We start from the raw sequence: 19,968 nt of genomic DNA on the forward strand, positions 1-19,968 counted from the left end.
ATTATTATAAGTTCCAGTTTTAAAAAAAAACAATAGAATAAATTGTTTTAAAAAAATAATAAAAATTATTATAAGATCTTTCATTAAAAAAATCTTTCATATATGCCTATTTAAAACATACTTATTTTACTTTATAATATAGTAAATGATAAAGGGTGAAAATGGAATTTAGTTAGACTAATAAGGGTAAAAATGGAATAAAAGATGATAAGCTTTAAACTATAAGTTCTTTTTGAGAAGACCGTTATCAAACGAGACTTTTTTTATTAAACGAACTTATAAGCTATATTCGCTATAAATTATAAACTCATTTCTTGATCTTACCAAACAGAGCCTAAAAAGTTAATTCAAGGTTGCGCTTTCCAAATTATAATTTGACACTTATAATTAACTAGTATTGCCATCCACTACTATAAAAAGTCTTATTAGCCACCAAAATTCAAGATTATTCATCTAATAGAATTACAGTTGGACATATTGAAATTAGTGAGATATAATATCCCTGACAATTTTACGTCTTGGCGATTAAACCAATCCAAACCTTTTTGGCGTGTTTTGTGCTTACTAACCATTTTATTGGAACACTTCTTGTACTTGCAGTGAGTACAATACTAGAAAACTAGGATTTAAATTGTTTATGAGATGTTTTGAGAGTGATCTTAAGAGTGGTATCTATAATCTTTTATGGGTTTGATTTCGCATGACTTAAGCCTCAAGCAAGAGGGGTCTTGGAGTCTTTTCAGAGGTTCTTAGAAGCTTCTAAGAAGTTGTTGAGGCGGCGCCCTTAGGAGGGACGCGCCTAGGCCTCAAGAGCTCCCACGAGGGCGTTTTGGCCCTTGTGAAGGGCGTCTGAGCCCTTAAGAAGGGCGTTTATTCCCTTAGAGAGACATTAACGGTCCACAACCCCCAAACACAAGTCTTGGGACAAGACGAAGTGATGAATTTATCTGTCTTAGAGGCTACGTGGCTCAAGGACAAAAGGAAAGGTAGAGAAAATAGAGAAACTCTCTAATGTTCTCAAAGAAATTTGTTATTATTTGAATGCTACAATGCTTGAGTATGCCTACACACTTGGTGGTGAGCCTTATTTATACTACTCTAGGAAGGCTCTCCATTACAAACTAGAAATATCTAAAAACAAGAAAAGTCTAGAGATATATGGATGTTCTAGTACATATGACTAGAAGGATCTAGAAACATTAAGATTTCCCTAGTGCTTAATTTAATTTAATTTTATTCAGTAGAGTATCTAGTAGCTTCCTTATTAGACTTCCATATTATTCTTGAGTGTTCTAGAGACTTCCACATTGTTCTTTAGTGTTTTAGAGAGTTCCATATTATTCTTCATCATTCTTTATCATTCTCCCCAGGTTTGAAGAGACTCGTCATCGAGTCAAGATTTCCTTCTTCGTCTTCGAGTCAAGATTTCTTTCTTCGTCTACCATATGATGAAATGAGCCATTTTTGAAGACTTGTCTTCGACTACCATTTTGGAATCCTTTAGTTTTCGAGTCCAAAGTAATCCAAGGGAAAAATTAATAGTAACATCTTCCCAAGGTGGCTTAGGATCTAGACGAGATATGTATAACTTTGTTTTCTTCTTGAATGGTTCCTTTGCGAGTGAAAGTCCAAGTTGCTTGAATTCCTTTTTTCCATCATTGAATTCATTGAGTGGTAGAGGTGCCAAGTTGATTTCAATCACATCTTTCAAGAAAGTGCAGGTATTGGCATAACCATCGTATAATGCACGATGATCATATTGACAAGGCATCGTGAATGTGGGAAATTTCCATCGGAATAACATCACACCATAAATTTTCTTTATAATTATTGCCAATGGAAAATGAGAAAATGGAGTGTTGAGATACTTTTACCTCATTATCCTTGTTGAGCCATTGCAGCTTGTATGGATCTTGGCGATTACTCGGTTGGGACTTTAACTTTTCTGCTATATAGTTTGATGCAAAATTTTCACAACTTTTGTTATCGACGATAGCATTACAAACCATGTCTTTGGCTATTGTTGTTTGCAAGCTTCTTTTAACCTCCAAAGATTCACCATATTCAACATGAAGATATTCTTCGTCATACATTGGTTCTTCATTATCATCTTTTTCAATAACTTCATGAATGTCATCGAGAACATATTCATTATATATTGGATCTCCTTTTCTCCCTCTTCTTCAAATACTTCACAAATGTCAGCACCATCATATTATTCATCGTAAATTAGTTCTCCCATCGACTCTTCTTCAAACGATTCATGAATGTCTTTTTTTTCTTCTTCAAAAATATTATTTATCTCCCCATTAACGATGGTGACTACTTTGTGATTCATACAATCTAAGACTATGTGTCCATACCCTTGACACATGAAACATTTAGGTATCTTGGTATTTCTCTCTTTGAGTGTGTTATGTTGGGGTTTAAATGAGAAAATAGGTTGATGGGTTAGTGGTTTATAAGAATCAATTTGATTTTTGGTGGAGGAAAGAGGTTGGTATGAATATTTTTTGGATAATTTTTTTTTGAGTAAAATTGTCTTGATAATAATGAGGATGCAAATACTTACGGGTTAGTTTCTGACGCATTTTGTCCCACGTCTTGATCTTGCTTTTCCCTTCACAGTTACGTTTCCTTTTAAGATTTTTCCACCAAATTGAAGCGTGTTTCTTCAGCTTGGCAGCAACGATCTTTACTTTTTGCTCCTCTGCTACCTCCTTATACTTAAATACACGTTCAATAGTTTGTAGCCAATCTACAAACTCATCAGGTTGTAGCTTCCCTTAAAAATCTGGAATGTCTACTTTGATTTTACTCATCCTAGTTTGACGTCGATGTGAGCGACTACTTCTGGAAGATGAAGAGTCACTACCGGAGCCATCATCGTCATTTCTTCTTCGTTGTGCTTCCAATAATGCTTGTTGGGCGTTGACAGTTTCCTGGAGTAGTTGAATCTGTCGCCTCATTTCTTCCATCTCAATTTCATGCAAAGGTCTTTGGTTTTGTGTTTTTGGTGGCCTTTTGACGATGGTGGTTTAACAAAATATTTGGTGAAGATTGTGGTGGTGAGTGGTGGTTTTGTTGGTGGTGAAGACTTGTTAACCAAGGGTTTTCTTCACTTCCCAAACAAAATGACGGTGTTAGTTTCACGAACAAAATGGCCGTAAAGTGAAGTTTTACAAAGGCAAGTCCTTGCTCACTTGAAAACCCACTTTCCGTTGATTTTTTTGCTCAAACTCAACGCCGAGGTATCGTAACCAGCTCTGATGCCAAATCTGGCTCAGGGACAAAAGGAAAGGTAGAGAAAATAGAGAAACTCTCTAATGTTCTCAAAGAAAGTTGTTATTATTTAAATGCTTCAATGCTTGAGTATGCCTACGCACTTGGTGGTGAGCCTTATTTATACTACTCTAGGAAGACTCTCCATTACAAACTAAAAATATCTAGAAACAAGAAAAGTCTAGAGATATGGATGTTCTAGTACATATGACTAGAAGGATCTAGAAACATTAAGATTTCCCTAGTGCTTAATTTAATTTAATTTAATTTAATTTAGTAGAGTATCTAATAGCTTCCTTATTAGACTTCCATATTATTCTTGAATGTTCTAGAGACTTCCACATTGTTCTTTAGTGTTTTAGAGACTTCCATATTATTCTTCATCATTCTCTATCACTACGTTGTGTGCTGTTTTGTTACATAGTCATCGTGGTGTGATGTCCCTGAAAAGGGGTTCATACTTAGCCTGAGAAAACCTTTTTACGAAGGAACTGTACTTGAAAGGACGAAATGGTGTTCTAGATGTCCCCCAATCACGAGTGTTAGTATTAAGCGAAGTGATTAAGATTGTTTTCAGATTGGGGCGATCTCTCTTTCCTTCTGGCGAGCTGGTCCTTTTGAGAGACTCTTCGTTAATGGTGACATGTTCTAATCGTGGCATTTTTGGACACGTGTCTCCAATCAATCAGAATTTTTACCATGAACTACATGATTTTGATCCCATTTTTTTGGGTATGTAGGCAAAAGACTTTTTCTTTCCAAATCAATAAAAAATAACAAAAATATGTTCCTTTCTCTATTCTTTCACACTTAGATTTCTTTAGGAATTCTTACAAGCAAAATAATTTAGCACAAGATAATTAAAAACAAGAGGTTCGTATGGAATACCATAGAAGTTTAGGGTGCTTAAAACATTCCCTTTGCGTAACCAACCTCTGGACATTTGATCTCTTAAAAATAGGTTTTTTTTTTTTAACTTCTTCCCTTTTCCTTGAAAAAAATACAAGATCGGCGGTTAGTCCAAACTTGAGATTCAAGACTAATCTAATAGCTTGATGTCCAAAAATCACCGCGAGAAGGGTCAAGGTCTATCATGTTAACACTGTGGGGTTTGACAATGCCTGCTTTTTTCTTGCCTTTTTGTAGACACATGCTGTTGTGGAAACATTCTCTGACAATTTTTTGTCGCCCCTAATCATTCCTATTTGTCCACTTTCTAGTGGGTATTTCATTACGAGGAACTTATTTGAAAGGAAAGCGCCTAGGAGATTAAAAGCAGGTTGGCCTATGATAATATTGTAAGACTTGGTAGAATTTACAACTAGATATTTTACCCGGATTGCCTTGGCATTTACGCCTATCCCGAAGGTGGTTTTCAGATTGATGTAGCCTCGTACGTGAACTTGTTCCCATGTGAACTCAATTTATTTTCACATAAACCCTAACAAGTTTAAAGTAAGAGGTGTTCTTCACTTCAATTTACTCTTCTTTACTCTTTCATGTTTGTTTCGCCGCAACAACAATGGTTAGAAGTGCTTTTCTCACTGCTACCATTGAAGACTTATTACACAAACTCACTTCATCTCAACCTTTCCTAACATCAAAGTACATAGAGAAGAGAAAGGAATTTTTTTGTTTTCAGCAAGAAGACATAGAAAATTTGTACGATGCATGAGAGAGATACAAACTATTTCAATGATTATCACAGATGGTCTGAAGTCAAAAACCTGTGTCATACCCCAATTTTTGACCTAAGGCCCCACTGACACATGTCACTCGACTCTGATCGATCTCTGATTTTTCAGTAAAAAAAAATTCGGCAGGGAGGTATTTTAAAATGCCTCATTTTTTGATTCCGAGTCGGACCCTCTTTTCTCTTTTTATTTTCTTTCCATCTTTTATTAATTTTAATTTTAAGATTAGTTACTTTTTTTTTATATTTAATAATTTTTATTTTCGATCTTTTAATTTTATTTTTCTTTAAATAATTTAGTTTAATTTGTTTTTATTTTATTTCGTATTAGATTTATTTTATTTTATTTCTTTTTAATTAATTAGTGTCCAAAAAAAACAAAGTGTCAATAGGTCCAAAATAAAATGTACAAGGTCTAAATTTTTTTTCAAGTCAAGTGTCAACTTTAACATTTCTTTTTCAAAATTCACCATAATTGTCCATCATTTCCATTAAACCAATTTTCCATTTTTCATCAACCTCCTCACCTATAAATAGAGCCCTCATTCCACACAATTTCACACACCAAAAGTTCTCTTGAGTTGTCAAAGAACTTTTCTCTCTTCTCCCTCTTTAGCTTGTGTTAACGAGCTATTCTTTTCTCCTCCCCCTTTTTTCTGTCCCTTCGGAAAAAGTCCATTCGGAAAAGTCCCTTTGGAATTTCGTCGCTTCGGTAATTTTTGTCCCTTCGATTGTCCATTTCTTTTATTTTATTTCTTTTTAGCATTTTTGCATTTTATTTTATTTCTATTTAGCATTTTAATTATTGTTATTTATTTTTTAGCAATTAGAATGTATTTAGGTCCAATGTAAATATAAATGAGAAAAGTGTGTGGGTGTGTGTGTCCTTTTATTTCTTTACCGCCTTATATATATATATCCAAAAATGCAAAAAAATTAGATTAGGGATTTTGTGGTGATCCAACGTCACTACAAAAATCCATGCGCTTTTATTTTTATTGCTCCGTTAGTTTAATTTTCATTTAATATTCCAAAAACAACAAAAACATGCAAATAATCAAAAATCACAAAAATATTTTCATAATAAACCTTGATTCCAAAATCAAGTGATCATTTTTTTATTTTTATTTTATTTTTCTTAATCAAACTTTCAATCAATTTAATCATACCTTGAGTCCATTTTCTTTTAAAAAAAATACAAACCTAATCTTATTTGCCACTTGGCTTTTTCAATTTAAAACCTTTTTCAAAACCAATAAAAAACACAAACCAATCAAACGTCAATTTCTACCCCGAACTACGAGGTTTTGATCCCTCACGGGTACGTAGGCAGAGGACCATGTCCTTCCAAATCAATAAAAAATGTAGATAATTAGGTCTTTATTTTTCCACTTTAATTCCTTCTTTTTAAAAATAAGCAAGCAAGTTATAGCACATTAATTAAATAAAATCAAGAGGTTCCCGTAGAGTACTACGGACATAAAGCGTGCTAATACCTTCCCTTTATGTAACTAACCCCCGAACCCAAAATCTTTTCAAATAGGGGTAGTTTGAACTTTTTTCCCCTTTTCATAATAAAATTAAATGTTCAGTCGTGAAATAAATTAGTGAGTAAAAAGCTAATCAAATAGCCTTGATCTCCGAAAAATGACGCGACAACCTGCATGCTCTTAGATGCATTAGTCGGAGGTACCATGAAGAACATAACAGCTACAGAAACCAGAGAGCTCACTGATATCATATCCTTGAACGAGTATCACCTCCAAAGCGAGAATATGGTTGGTATTAAGACTTAGGAAGTTCTAAGTTTGGAAACACACGACGCCTTGCTAGCAAGCAACTAAATTCTTAGCGATAAGATCGAAGCACTAGCTAATAATTTGGAAGCGCAAGAAGTAGTAAAGTTTTCAATCAATGGTGGAAGTTGTAACTTTTGTGAGCAAGCTCATGAAAGCGGTACATGCCTTATCTAATGTTTGAGGTTATCCGAGGAGCAAGTAAAAACATGAGTGCTTTTACTGGGCAACTACTCCAACAATTTCAATTTCGATTGGCCAAACCTTCTAAATTTTTTTATGGGAAGGAAACAACAACTTCCAACCAGCATAGGCAACCAACGAACAACAGCCACATAAAAATATATTAAAGATCTACTCGTTAAAAACTTTTGACATTAGTATAATACTTTACATTAGTATAATAAATATTTTAAAAACTTTTAACGTTTAACTTAATTACAGTTTTGATCCCCTTATTTTACCTTACTCACATAATTGGTCCTCCTATTTTAAAATCAATCAGATTTAGTCCCCTCTCACTTTGTTTACTCAAATTTGATGATGTGTCGTCTTTTAATCAGGTGGGACAATCCATCTGTATTCATGAATTACATATCATTATGAATTACATAATAATAAATAACTAACCAAATAAACAAACAAATTACAAAATAACAGATAAAAAGAAGAAATGCAAAAGAAAAAGAAAAAATAGAAACAATTTATAAGAACCCTACTTCCCAAATTGAAAACCCAAATTCATTTCTTCTTAAATTTGTTGTTGGTGGTAGAATATGAAAGCTACTAAAAAAATTCCTTCTACTTATCAATTGTAGGTGCCAACGTGCATATGAAATAAATACATTAAACTGTTGGACTCTATCTTTCATGAAACTTTCGTAAAGTGCTATCGGGCTAGGAGGGGTGGTTATTCTGATGAGTTAACTTAGTTCATTACAGTGGCGTAGCCAGAAAAAAATATTATGGTGGGCCACTAAAATTAACTATTGAAAAATTGTTTAAAGTCTCGTAAATTAGACCTATAATTGAATTATTTAAATTTTTCGGGTGGGCCACTACACCAATTTACGGGAATTTGGATCAACCGAAACCTAAAACCGACATAAAATTGTATAAAATCTCGCAAAATAGATCTATAATTGAATTATTTAAATTTTCGGGTGGGCCACTACACCACTTTGCAGGAATTTGGATAAACCAAAACATAAAACCGACACAAAATTGCATAAAATCTCGCAAAATAGACCTATGATCGTTGATTTTTTTATTTTTCCGGGTGGGCCGTGGCCCACCCCAGCCCATGAAGGGCTCCGCCATTGGCAAAAGTTATGGTGCATAAGGATTTGCTTATGCACCATACATAAGGAAATCACAACCATCAGATCTTGTAATAATCCTAGGGTGCTCATCCCCTCAGCTCACACTTTCACAATCTGATTGCACTCACTCTCCGACGTGCTCACTGCTCCGACGTGCTCACCGCTCCGACGTGCTCACCATTTCTCGCCGCTCCGACGTGGTTTCACCGGCGAGGTCACGGCGACCTGATTTCACTCCTGCTCGCACTCCTTGCTCTTGCTCACCCTTTCTCGCACGCTCCGTCGTGGTTTCACCGACGAGGTCACGGGGACGTGATTTGACCGACGAGGTTGCACGGATTTCACTCCTTGCCCGCACTCCTTGCTTGTACTGCATTTTGAAGAGGTAATCATGTTTATGATTTAGGTTTTGATTCAAATTTCTGATTTAGGGTTTGATTCAAATTTCTGATTTAGTTTTTGATTCAAATTTCTGATTCAAGTTAGTGATTCAAAATTTAGTGATTTAGTTTCTGATTCAAATTTCTCCTTGCTCCTTGCTCTTAGGATTAATTTAGTGATTCAATTGGTGATATTAGGATTAATTTCTGATTTGATATGTAAATAAAGGAACAATTTAGCTTCAATTTATCATATCTAATGGTTCTTTGTTCTTAATAGTGTTTGTTGCTGTTTTCAATGGATTTGATATCAACTTCATCTGAGAGTGGACAATTGAGTGTTGAAACTTCATCACTGATTCATGCTGATAGTTCTCACCCAAAAAATGTTAAAACAACATATTTATCATTTTTTTCCTGTCATTGATTTTTCTTTTTCTCTGAAAAAATTCAAATCCTTACTAAATGTACTATTCCTTACTTTGTATTAGAATCTGTTGGTTAATATTGAAGGATTTTATGCTGATTTTTATTTTTGTGCATGAAAAATCTCCAATCTACTATATTTAAGATATACTGTTGTTTTTTTACTTGAAATCAACATATCAATTTAAAGTATTTCATACTGAAATAAAGCCTGCTGATTTTGATTGTCTTTCCATTTTAGAGCATGTTCTTCCCGATACCTTTCCTTGACTATTGTATCATTTGATTAAACACATATATTGAAGCATGTTTAAGATAGTATGTTAGTTTGTGTATGCGTGCGCAAGCATATTTTACTTAGTCAGTGTCATTAGATATCCTCTGTTTGGGTATTGCTACAGATAGTTCCATATAATTTTTTGTTTGGGTGAGCACTTGGTTGGATTCATTTTTGTTTTGTTTTTACTTTCAAAAATCACACTCACCCAAAAATCACACTGCTATTGTCTGGTTTGGTATGGAGATTACCACTAACTTCGTCAAACGTAAGAGAATCGTTCACAAAGGATCCGGAGGTTGTACTTCCATCTCTATAAGTTATGCTGTATGGACAAGACATGTCTTGATTGCATCCAGAAATTGGACCAGAATATGCGTCGGTGCAGAAACTGTCACCACAAGGAACGACATTTGAAGTTTTCGAGCCGTTAGGGTCATAGAGGGTTAAATCCATCTGCAACATGATAATTAAAGCAGCAACTCTCAATATTCTTATATTTCAACCAGAAAAGCATGAATATTAAAAAAGTTTAGTTGCTTGGGACATGCTGTGCAGCCTACACAATTCACCCAAAGAATGTCACTTCTTTTGTCAACTTGTGACGTGTGCCTCTCTGTATTCACATATCTTATTTGATTCTGAAAATTTAATCATTGTCCTTCTTTGTCTTTATCAAACCAACGCTACTACTTGTTTGCTTGCTTGGTCTATTAGTGATTGTTTTCATTATTTAGTGTAATTTATATATATGTTGTATTTTGTTCTGATTTAGTTCATTTACATTTCAGCTGCTTTTATTGGTTTTGAAGACAATACCTGGACAATATGTTTTAAAGAGTTGGACTAGAGATGTGCATCCGTCTGTTGATAAGCTGAAATCTACCATCAATGTTGGCACTGAAGACACCACTCAATCACAACGATATCAACAAATTTGTGTTGTTACAGTTCAGCTTTCTACACGTTTTTGCGCAGATCCGGAGGCATCTGAAAATTTTCTCCACGGTGTTCTTGAAGCTGGGAAAAAGGCATAAGAGTTTCTTCTTTCCAAAGGTATTTTGTACCGACTCATCTTCCGTGACGCCATCTAAGTCTTCAAAAGCAGCTTCTGGCGGTGAACCATCTGCTGGGGTGAAGTCCACTGCACCAAAGTTCAAAGAAAGACCAAATCCAATTAAGTCAAAGGAGCGACTTAAAAGTGATTATGAAAAAGCTAGAGAAAGGCAGAAATTCCTTATAAATCGGAAGAAACAAAAGAGAGATGATGAGGCTTTGTACTAGAGTTTATTGGTAATATTTTGATATGATCTATTTGAAATTATACATTTCATTTTCTTTGTTGTTACGTATTGATGATTATAGTTTGTTTCAAAACCATTACACAATAATCTTGGTTTCACATTTAATACTATTAAAACCATTAAACCATACTTATGGTTTCAGTAATAGTCATTATTTAAAACCATTAGACAAAGGCAGAAATTCATTTTGCAACGGAAGAAACAAAAGAGAGATGATAAGGTTTTACAAAAAAAGTGGTCACTGATTGATAAATTCACATTTGGTAATTGTTTTAATGTTATATAAGTGTGTACTATAGTTAGTGAATAATGGTTTAAATGTTTATCACATTTGTTCTTTTGTTTTATTACAAAACCATTACACAATTATTTTGGTTTCACATTGAAGACTGTCAAAACCATTAAGCCATACTTATAGTTTTAGTAATAATTTCAGTGTATAACATCTTAATCATTATTTAAAACCATTACAAAATTATTTTGGTTTCACATACAATACTATCAAAACCATTAAACCATACTTATGGTTTCAGTAATAATTTCAGTGTATAATATCAAAACCATTACACATTTATCTTGGTTTCAGATACAATACTATCAAAATCATTAAACCATACTTATGGTTTCAGTAATAATTTCAGTGTATAACATGCAAACCATTACACAATTATTTTGGTTTCACATACAATACAATCAAAACCATTAATCCATACTTATGGTTTCAGTAATAATTTCAGTGTATAACATCAAAACCATTACACATGTATCTTGGTTTCACATACAATACTATCAAAACCATTAAACCATACTTATGGTTTCAGTAATAATTTCAGTGTATAACATGCAAATCATTACACAATTATTTTGGTTTCACATACAATACTATCAAAATCATTAAACCATACTTATGGTTTCAGTAATAATTTCAGTGGATAACATCAAAATCATTACACATTTATCTTGGTTTCACATACAATACTATCAAAACCATTAAACCATAAATACTTATGGTTTCAGTAATAATTTCAGTGTATAACATCAAAACCATTACACATTTATCTTGGTTTCACATACAATACTATCAAAACCATTAAACCATACTTATGGTTTCAGTAATAATTTTAGTGTATAACATCAAAACCATTACAAATTATTTTGGTTTCTTTATGTGCTGCTTCTTTTCTTTCCCTTTAGCCTCTCCTATTTTCTGCTCCTTATTTTTATCATCACCAGATGATGAAGTAGTGACATTCCTTTGCTCCTCCTACAATTGTGTGAGTCCAAAACTGAATGATGGCAATGACTGTAGGTCCTTAGTTTTTTTTCACCTGCTGGATCAAAGAAAACCATTAAATACATCTAATGATTTTGGGATAAAGAATGTCACTACAATGTGAAAGAAAACAAAAGAAAGAAAGAATCCTTTCAGGCGCGGCATTAACACCTCATTTTAGATTTTAGAAGGATGAAAAACTATAGGAAAAACTTAACCAAGACTAAAACTAAATTTTGCCTATTTTACAAGAACCAAAAACAGTAATTTACTGATTTCAGATTTTGGAGGCATGAAAATCAAATGAAATGTTTTACAAGGATCTAAACCAAAATTGTCTCATTTTCTATGGACTAAACACATAGTTAACCTTTATATTTTTTGATAGTAAGGATCTTTACCCTTAGCCTCTCTTGTTTTCTGCTTCTTATTTTTATCACCATCAGTGACATTCCTTTCCTCCTCCTCCATTTGTGTTAGTCCAAAACTGAATGATGGCAATGGCTCTAGCTCTTTAGTTTTTTTCACCTGCATGAGCAAAGAAAACCATTACATACATCTAATGGTTTTGAAGTACAACTCACCAAACCCATTTCCACAGCACAATGATTTTGACATAGTTTTGGAGTACAAAGGTTGAAAGAAGAGCTGTAGCACAATCACAATTTTTAACTTCTTAAAAACACATCAAGAGACCAAATAATGCATACAGTAGATAACTAAATAATCACACCGTAAGTGATCATTGAATTGAAAACATTAAATTGCTCCTTCAAAAAAAATACCAGTGTATCCTGGTTCATAACATCAAATATTATTTATCCGTAATTTCAGAAAGTGTTAACAAGAATCCCAACTTCAAACAATACTATGAATACTAACAAAAATTAAACTGCTAAGCATATCAGTTAGTATGAATCAAAACAAAAAACATATCTGCAGTTTAACTAGACATACCAAATACAAGAAATGAACAGAAACCACTTCAGAGCATGACCATTTTTGTTGAATATTTCCAAAAACTTGCATGAAATTAAAAACCAAACTTCCATTTGAGGTAGGAAAAATTATTTTGTAGTATTTAGAATTTGATGAATGATGATTTCGGTGACGGTGATGATGATTTCAGTGACGGTGATGGCGATGAAGACAGCGACGGTGATGGCAATGAACACAACGACGGTGGTTCTAACACAGTGACGACGAGCAATTGAAATGACGGTGAGCAACTGATCGGCGACGGCGAGGTTGTGAGCAACTGATCGGCGACGGTGAGTGTTTGGTTTTCGGCGACGGTGAGCGTTTGAGTTTCGTGTTCAGGTTTTTGTTTTTTACGTTATTTTCCAATTCAGAATTTTGATTATGGGCTTTTGGTTTATGTTTGGTTTGGGGGAGTGTATGACAAAATGGTTTGGGGTGTAGGAAGCAATTATGCACGGTGCATAAGGATTTTCTTATGCACCATAACCACTCTCACGTGCGTTGATGGTTCTTGTGAACAATTCATTAGCTATAAATAAATGCAATTGCATTTTTTTCTTAGTGAACAAACCGTCAAAAGTCCAGTTTAGTTCCATTATTTTAAAATTTGTCAATTTGGTTCCTTAATTTAGAGTAATAGTTTACTTTGATCCTTAACTTTAAAACGGGTCAATTTGACCCCCTTTTCTGAGGTACAAAGGAAAAGGAGACAACAAGAAAACAAACAAGAACAAAAAAGAAAAGGAGAAAGCCTAACATAAGCTAACTTTTCTCTATCAGAAGTTAACTATTTTGTGCACACTAAAGCAAATTGTTTATACCTCTAGCTTTTGAAGCCAACCTGTTGTTCTTGAATTATCATTTTTCTTAGGCCAAGTTGAGCATATAGGTTAGTCCCCTTGTTTCGGTGACGAACCATATTACAAGCCTAGAGACCTTAGAAATGTTAACCCAAATGTTATTTTAGAGTTAGACATTGTGTATGTGTTTGAATATGTAAAGTGTTCAAGTTTGAGGTTGCTTTCGGAACATTTTTTTTTTTTGTTACGAGACAAAGTTACAATTTTGATCATAGTCAAGTAAATTTAATTCTCTAATACCTTAAACTCATTATAGGTTGCGAGAATCTTCTTCTTTAGACGAGTAGGATTTGCCTAACTCCATGGCGTTTCTTTTAAACCTACTTTCTAGATTATCCCACCTTAAACCTAAAAGAGAAGTTAAAAAAAAGGCTGATTCATAAAAAATACCAGCTATTTTTTTTTTGTTGTTAAAAAAGCCGATTCATCAAAAATACTAGCTAAAAAAACAATTGTTATGAGATAGAGTTACAATTTTTATCATAACCATGTAAATGCAAATCTCTGGTAACTTAAACTCATTATAGGTTGTGAGAATCTTTTGCTTAGACCAATAGGATTTGCCTAACTCCATGGTGTTTCTTTTAAACCTAATTTCTAGATTATCATACCTTTAATCTAAGCCCTTATAAAACCCAAAAAAGTGTACACTGTGATATTGTATTTGATTGATGCTTAAGACTTTTCAAGTTTTGGTAATATGTAGTCTTGCATGTTGTGTGTGTGAACCTTTGAAATACACAATTATATGTTGCGAGAAGTTGTGAAATGGTTGGGTTATATTATTCTTACATTGTTATAAAAATAATTTTTTGTGTGCAGGCTGTGGGGTTCGAACCCACGCGCACTCAGTGCAGTAGGTCTTAAGTCTACCCCCTTAGACCACTCGGGCAAGCCTGCTCGAGTTGTTTTTGTCATCTGTAGTTCATTATTTAAAGCCATTTGTGGTTAACTATACGACATATTTTTTGTTTAAGTTATTAAGTACACATTTTCTTTTTACCCAAAATAGATTTAGATTAAGTATACAGTTTTTATACTTTTGGGTACGTGTTTAAGTTTTTGTTGTCTTTTTATTTCAAATATGAAAATATTTATTAAATTAATTTAAAATGATTGATACAACATTTATCTTTTAATAAACAAAATTAGTATATCATTTATACAATATACCAGGTGAAAATTGTAAGTTTTCGTAAAAGAAAAAGTGACTTAAATACTATATTAATATCTTACGTTATTTTAAAAGTCCAGTTTAGTTCCATTATTTTAAAATTTGTCAATTTGGTTCCTTAATTTAGAGTAATAGTTTAGTTTGATCCTTAACTTTAAAACGGGTCAATTTGACCCCCTTTTCTGAGGTACAAAGGAAAAGGAGACAACAAGAAAGCAAACAAGAACAAAAAAGAAAAGGAGAAAGCCTAACATAAGCTAACTTTTCTCTATCAGAAGTTAACTATTTTGTGCACACTAAAGCAAATTGTTTATACCTCTAGCTTTTGAAGCCAACCTGTTGTTCTTGAATTATCCTTTTTCTTAGGCCAAGTTGAGCACATAGGTTAGTCCCCTTGTTTCGGTGACGAACCATATTACAAGCCTAGAGACCTTAGAAATGTTAACACAAATGTTATTTTAGAGTTAGACATTGTGTATGTTTTTGAATATGTAAAGTGTTCAAGTTTGAGGTTGCTTTCAGAACTTTTTTTTTTTGTTACGAGACAAAGTTACAATTTTGATCATAGTCATGTAAATTTAATTCTCTAATACCTTAAACTCGTTATAAGTTGCGAGAATCTTCTTCTTTAGACGAGTAGGATTTGCCTAATTCCATGGCGTTTCTTTTAAACCTACTTTCTAGATTATCCCACCTAAAACCTAAAAGAGAAGTTATAAAAAAGGCTAAAAAAAAATTGTTATGAGATAGAGTTACAATTTTTATCATAACCATGTAAATGCAGTTCTCTAGTAACTTAAACTCATTATAGGTTGTGAGAATCTTTTTCTTAGATCAATAGGATTTGCCTAACTCCATGGTGTTTCTTTTAAACATAATTTCTAGATTATCATACCTTTAATCTAAGCCCTGATAAAACCCAAAAAAGTGTACACTGTGATATTGTATTTGATTGATGGTTAAGACTTTTTAAGTTTTGGTAATATGTAGTCTTGCATGTTGTGTGTGTGAACCTTTCAAATACACAATTATGTTGCGAGAAGTTGTGACATGGTTGGGTTATATTATTCTTACATAGTTATAAAAATAATTTTTTTGTGCAGGCTGTGGGGTTCGAACCCACGTGCACTCAGTGCAGTAGGTCTTAAGTCTACCCCCTTAGACCACTCGGGCAAGCCTGCTCGAGTTGTTTTTGGCATCTGTAATTCATTATTTAAAGCCATTTGTGGTTAACTATACGACATATTTTTTGTTTAAGTTATTAAGTACAGATTTTCTTTTTACCCAAAATAGACTTAGATTAAGTATACAGTTTTTATACTTTTGGGTACGTGTTTAAGTTTTTGTTGTCTTTTTATTTCAAATATGAAAATATTTATTAAATTAATTTAAAATGATTGATACAACATTTATCTTTTAATAAACGAAATTAGTATATCATTTATACAATATACCAGGTGAAAATTGTAAGTTTTCGTAAAAGAAAAAGTGACTTAAATACTATATTCATATCTTACGTTATTTTAAAAGTCCAGTTTAGTTCCATTATTTTAAAATTTGTCAATTTGGTTCCTTAATTTAGAGTAATAGTTCAGTTTGATCCTTAACTTTAAAACGGGTCAATTTGACCCCCTTTTCTGAGGTATAAAGGAAAAGGAGAGAACAAGAACACAAACAAGAACAAAAAAAAAAAGGAGAAAGCCTAACATAAGCTAACTTTTCTCTATCAGATGTTAACTATTTTGTGCACACTAAATCAAATTGTTTATACCTCTAGCTTTTGAAGCCAACCTGTTGTTCTTGAATTATCCTTTTTCTTAGGCCAAGTTGAGCATATAGGTTAGTGCACTTGTTTCGGTGACGAACCATATTACAAGCCTAGAGACCTTAGAAATGTTAACCCAAATGTTATTTTAGAGTTAGACATTGTGTATGTGTTTGAATATGTAAAGTGTTCAAGTTTGAGGTTGCTTTCGGAACTTTTTTTTTTGTTACGAGACAAAGTTACAATTTTGATCATAGTCATGTAAATTTAATTCTCTAATACCTTAAACTCATTATAGGTTGCGAGAATCTTCTTCTTTAGACGAGTAGGATTTGCCTAACTCCATGGCGTTTCTTTTAAACCTACTTTCTAGATTATCCCACCTTAAACCTAAAAGAGAAGTTAAAAAAAAGGCTGATTCATAAAAAATACCAGCTATTTTTTTTTGTTGTTAAAAAAGCCGATTCATCAAAAATACTAGCTAAAAAAAAATTGTTATGAGATAGAGTTACAATTTTTATCATAACCATGTAAATGCAGTTCTCTAGTAACTTAAACTCATTATAGGTTGTGAGAATCTTTTGCTTAGACCAATAGGATTTGCCTAACTCCAAGGTGTTTCTTTTAAACCTAATTTCTAGATTATCATACCTTTAATCTAAGCCTTGATAAAACCCAAAAAAGTGTACACTGTGATATTGTATTTGATTGATGCTTAAGACTTTTCAAGTTTTGGTAATATGTAGTCTTGCATGTTGTGTGTGTGAACCTTTCAAATACACAATTATGTTGCGAGAAGTTGTGAAATGGTTGGGTTATATTATTCTTACATAGTTATAAAAATAATTTTTTTGTGCAGGCTGTGGGGTTTGAACCCACGCGCACTCAATGCAGTAGGTCTTAAGTCTACCCCCTTAGACCACTCGGGCAAGCCTGCTCGAGTTGTTTTTGTCATTTGTAGTTCATTATTTAAAGCCATTTGTGGTTAACTATACGACATATTTTTTGTTTAAGTTATTAAGTACAGATTTTCTTTTTACCCAAAATAGATTTAGATTAAGTATACAGTTTTTATACTTTTGGGTATGTGTTTAAGTTTTTGTTGTCTTTTTATTTCAAATATGAAAATAGTTATTAAATTAATTAAAATGATTGATACAAAATTTATCTTTTAATAAACAAAATTAGTATATCATTTATACAATATACCAGGTGAAAATTGTAAGTTTTGGTAAAAGAAAAGTGACTTAAATACTATATTAATATCTTACGTTATTTTAAAAGTCCAGTTTAGTTCCATTATTTTAAAATTTGTCAATTTGATTCCCTAATTTAGAGTAATAGTTCAGTTTGATCCTTAACTTTAAAACGGGTCAATTTGACCCCCTTTTCTGAGGTACAAAGGAAAAGGAGACAACAAGAAAACAAACAACAAAAAAGAAAAGGAGAAAGCCTAACATAAGCTAACTTTTCTCTATCATAAGTTAACTATTTTGTGCAAACTAAAGCAAATTGTTTATACCTCTAGCTTTTGAAGCCAACCTGTTGTTCTTGAATTATCCTTTTTCTTAGGCCAAGTTGAGCATATAGGTTAGTCCCCTTGTTTCGATGACGAACCATATAACAAGCCGAGAGACCTTAGAAATGTTAACCCAAATGTTATTTTAGAGTTAGACATTGTGTATGTGTTTGAATATGTAAAGTGTTCAAGTTTGAGGTTGCTTTCGGAACTTTTTTTTTTTTTGTTACGAGACAAAGTTACAATTTTGATCATAGTCATGTAAATTTAGTTCCCTAATACCTTAAACTCATTATAGGTTGCGAGAATCTTCTTGTTTAGACGAGTAGGATTTGCCTAACTCAATGGCGTTTCTTTTAAACCTACTTTCTAGTTTATCCCACCTTAAACCTAAAATAGAAGTGAAAAAAAAAAAAAAAGGCTGATTCATAAAAAATACCAATTATTTTTTTTTGTTGTTAAAAAAGCCGATTCATCAAAAATACTAGCTAAAAAGAAATTGTTATGAGATAGAGTTACAATTTTTATCATAACCATGTAAATTCAGTTCTCTAATAACTTAAACTCATTATAGGTTGTGAGAATCTTTTGCTTAGACCAATAGGATTTGCCTAACTCCATGGTGTTTCTTTTAAACCTAATTTCTAGATTATTATAGGTTGTGAGAAGTTGTGAAATGGTTGTGTTATCTTATTCTTACGTAGTTATAAATTTTTTTTTTTGTGCAGGCTGTGGGGTTTGAACCCACGCGCACTCAGTGCAGTAGGTCTTAAATCTACCCCCTTAGACCACTCGGGCAAGCCTGCTTGAGTTGTTTTTGTCATCTGCAGTTCATTATTTAAAGCAATTTGTGGTTAACTATACGAAATATTTTTTGTTTAAGTTATTGAGTACACATTTTCTTTTTACCCAAAATAGATTTAGATTAAGTATACAGTTTTTATACTTTTGGGTACGTGTTTAAGTTTTTGTTGTCTTTTTATTTAAAATATGAAAATATTTATTAAATTAATTAAAAATAATTGATACAAGATTTATCTTTTAATAAACAAAATTAGTATATCATTTATACAATATACCAGATGAAAATTGTAAGTTTTCGTAAAAGAAAAAGTGACTTAAATACTATATTAATATCTTACGTTATTTTAAAAGTCCAGTTTAGTTCCATTATTTTAAAATTTGTTAATTTAGTTCCTTAATTTAGAGTAATAGTTCAGTTTGATCCTTAACTTTAAAACGGGTCAATTTGACCCCCTTTTCTGAGGTACAAAGGAAAGGAGCCAACAAGAAAACAAACAAGAACAAAAAAGAAAAGGAGAAAGCCTAACATAAGCTAACTTTTCTCTATCAGAAGTTAACTATTTTGTGCACACTAAAGCAAATTGTTTATACCTCTAGCTTTTGAAGCCAATCTGTTGTTCTTGAATTATCCTTTTTCTTAGGCCAAGTTGAGCATATAGGTTAGTCCCCTTGTTTCGGTGACGAACCATATTACAAGCCTAGAGACCTTAGAAATGTTAACCCAAATGTTATTTTAGAGTTAGACATGGTGTATGTGTTTGAATATGTAAAGTGTTCAAGTTTGAGGTTGCTTTTGGAACTTTTTTTTTGTTACGAGACAAAGTTACAATTTTGATCATAGTCATGTAAATTTAGTTCTCTAATACCTTAAACTCATTATAGATTGCGAGAATCTTCTTCTTTAGACGAGTAGGATTTGCCTAACTCCATGGTGTTTCTTTTAAACCTACTTTCTAGATTATCCCACCTTAAACCTAAAAGAGAAGTTAAAAAAAAAAAAGGCTGATTCAGAAAAAATACCAGCAATTTTTTTTTTGTTGTTAAATTAATTTCTTGCCTAAATGTTGCCTCATAAATTTTAAGAATATTGAGTAAACTTTGTGCTTCCAGCA

The 19,968-nt window shown here is 32.6% G+C and overlaps 4 non-coding genes across 4 annotated transcripts; all 4 read right to left on the minus strand.

Annotated features, from left to right (window-relative positions):
• Positions 1–14,411: 14,411 nt before the first annotated feature.
• Positions 14,412–14,494, minus strand: TRNAL-UAA (transfer RNA leucine (anticodon UAA)). Its single transcript has one exon. It is a non-coding gene; the product is annotated as a tRNA-Leu (tRNA).
• Positions 14,495–15,866: 1,372 nt separating this feature from the next.
• On the minus strand, positions 15,867–15,949 carry TRNAL-UAA (transfer RNA leucine (anticodon UAA)). Its single transcript has one exon. It is a non-coding gene; the product is annotated as a tRNA-Leu (tRNA).
• Positions 15,950–17,387: 1,438 nt separating this feature from the next.
• On the minus strand, positions 17,388–17,470 carry TRNAL-UAA (transfer RNA leucine (anticodon UAA)). The gene has a single exon. It is a non-coding gene; the product is annotated as a tRNA-Leu (tRNA).
• Positions 17,471–18,775: 1,305 nt separating this feature from the next.
• On the minus strand, positions 18,776–18,858 carry TRNAL-UAA (transfer RNA leucine (anticodon UAA)). Its single transcript has one exon. It is a non-coding gene; the product is annotated as a tRNA-Leu (tRNA).
• Between the last annotated feature and the right edge of the window lie 1,110 nt (positions 18,859–19,968).

This window comes from Medicago truncatula, chromosome 6 (genome assembly GCF_003473485.1).
Source record: "Medicago truncatula cultivar Jemalong A17 chromosome 6, MtrunA17r5.0-ANR, whole genome shotgun sequence".
Taxonomy (NCBI): domain Eukaryota; kingdom Viridiplantae; phylum Streptophyta; class Magnoliopsida; order Fabales; family Fabaceae; genus Medicago; species Medicago truncatula.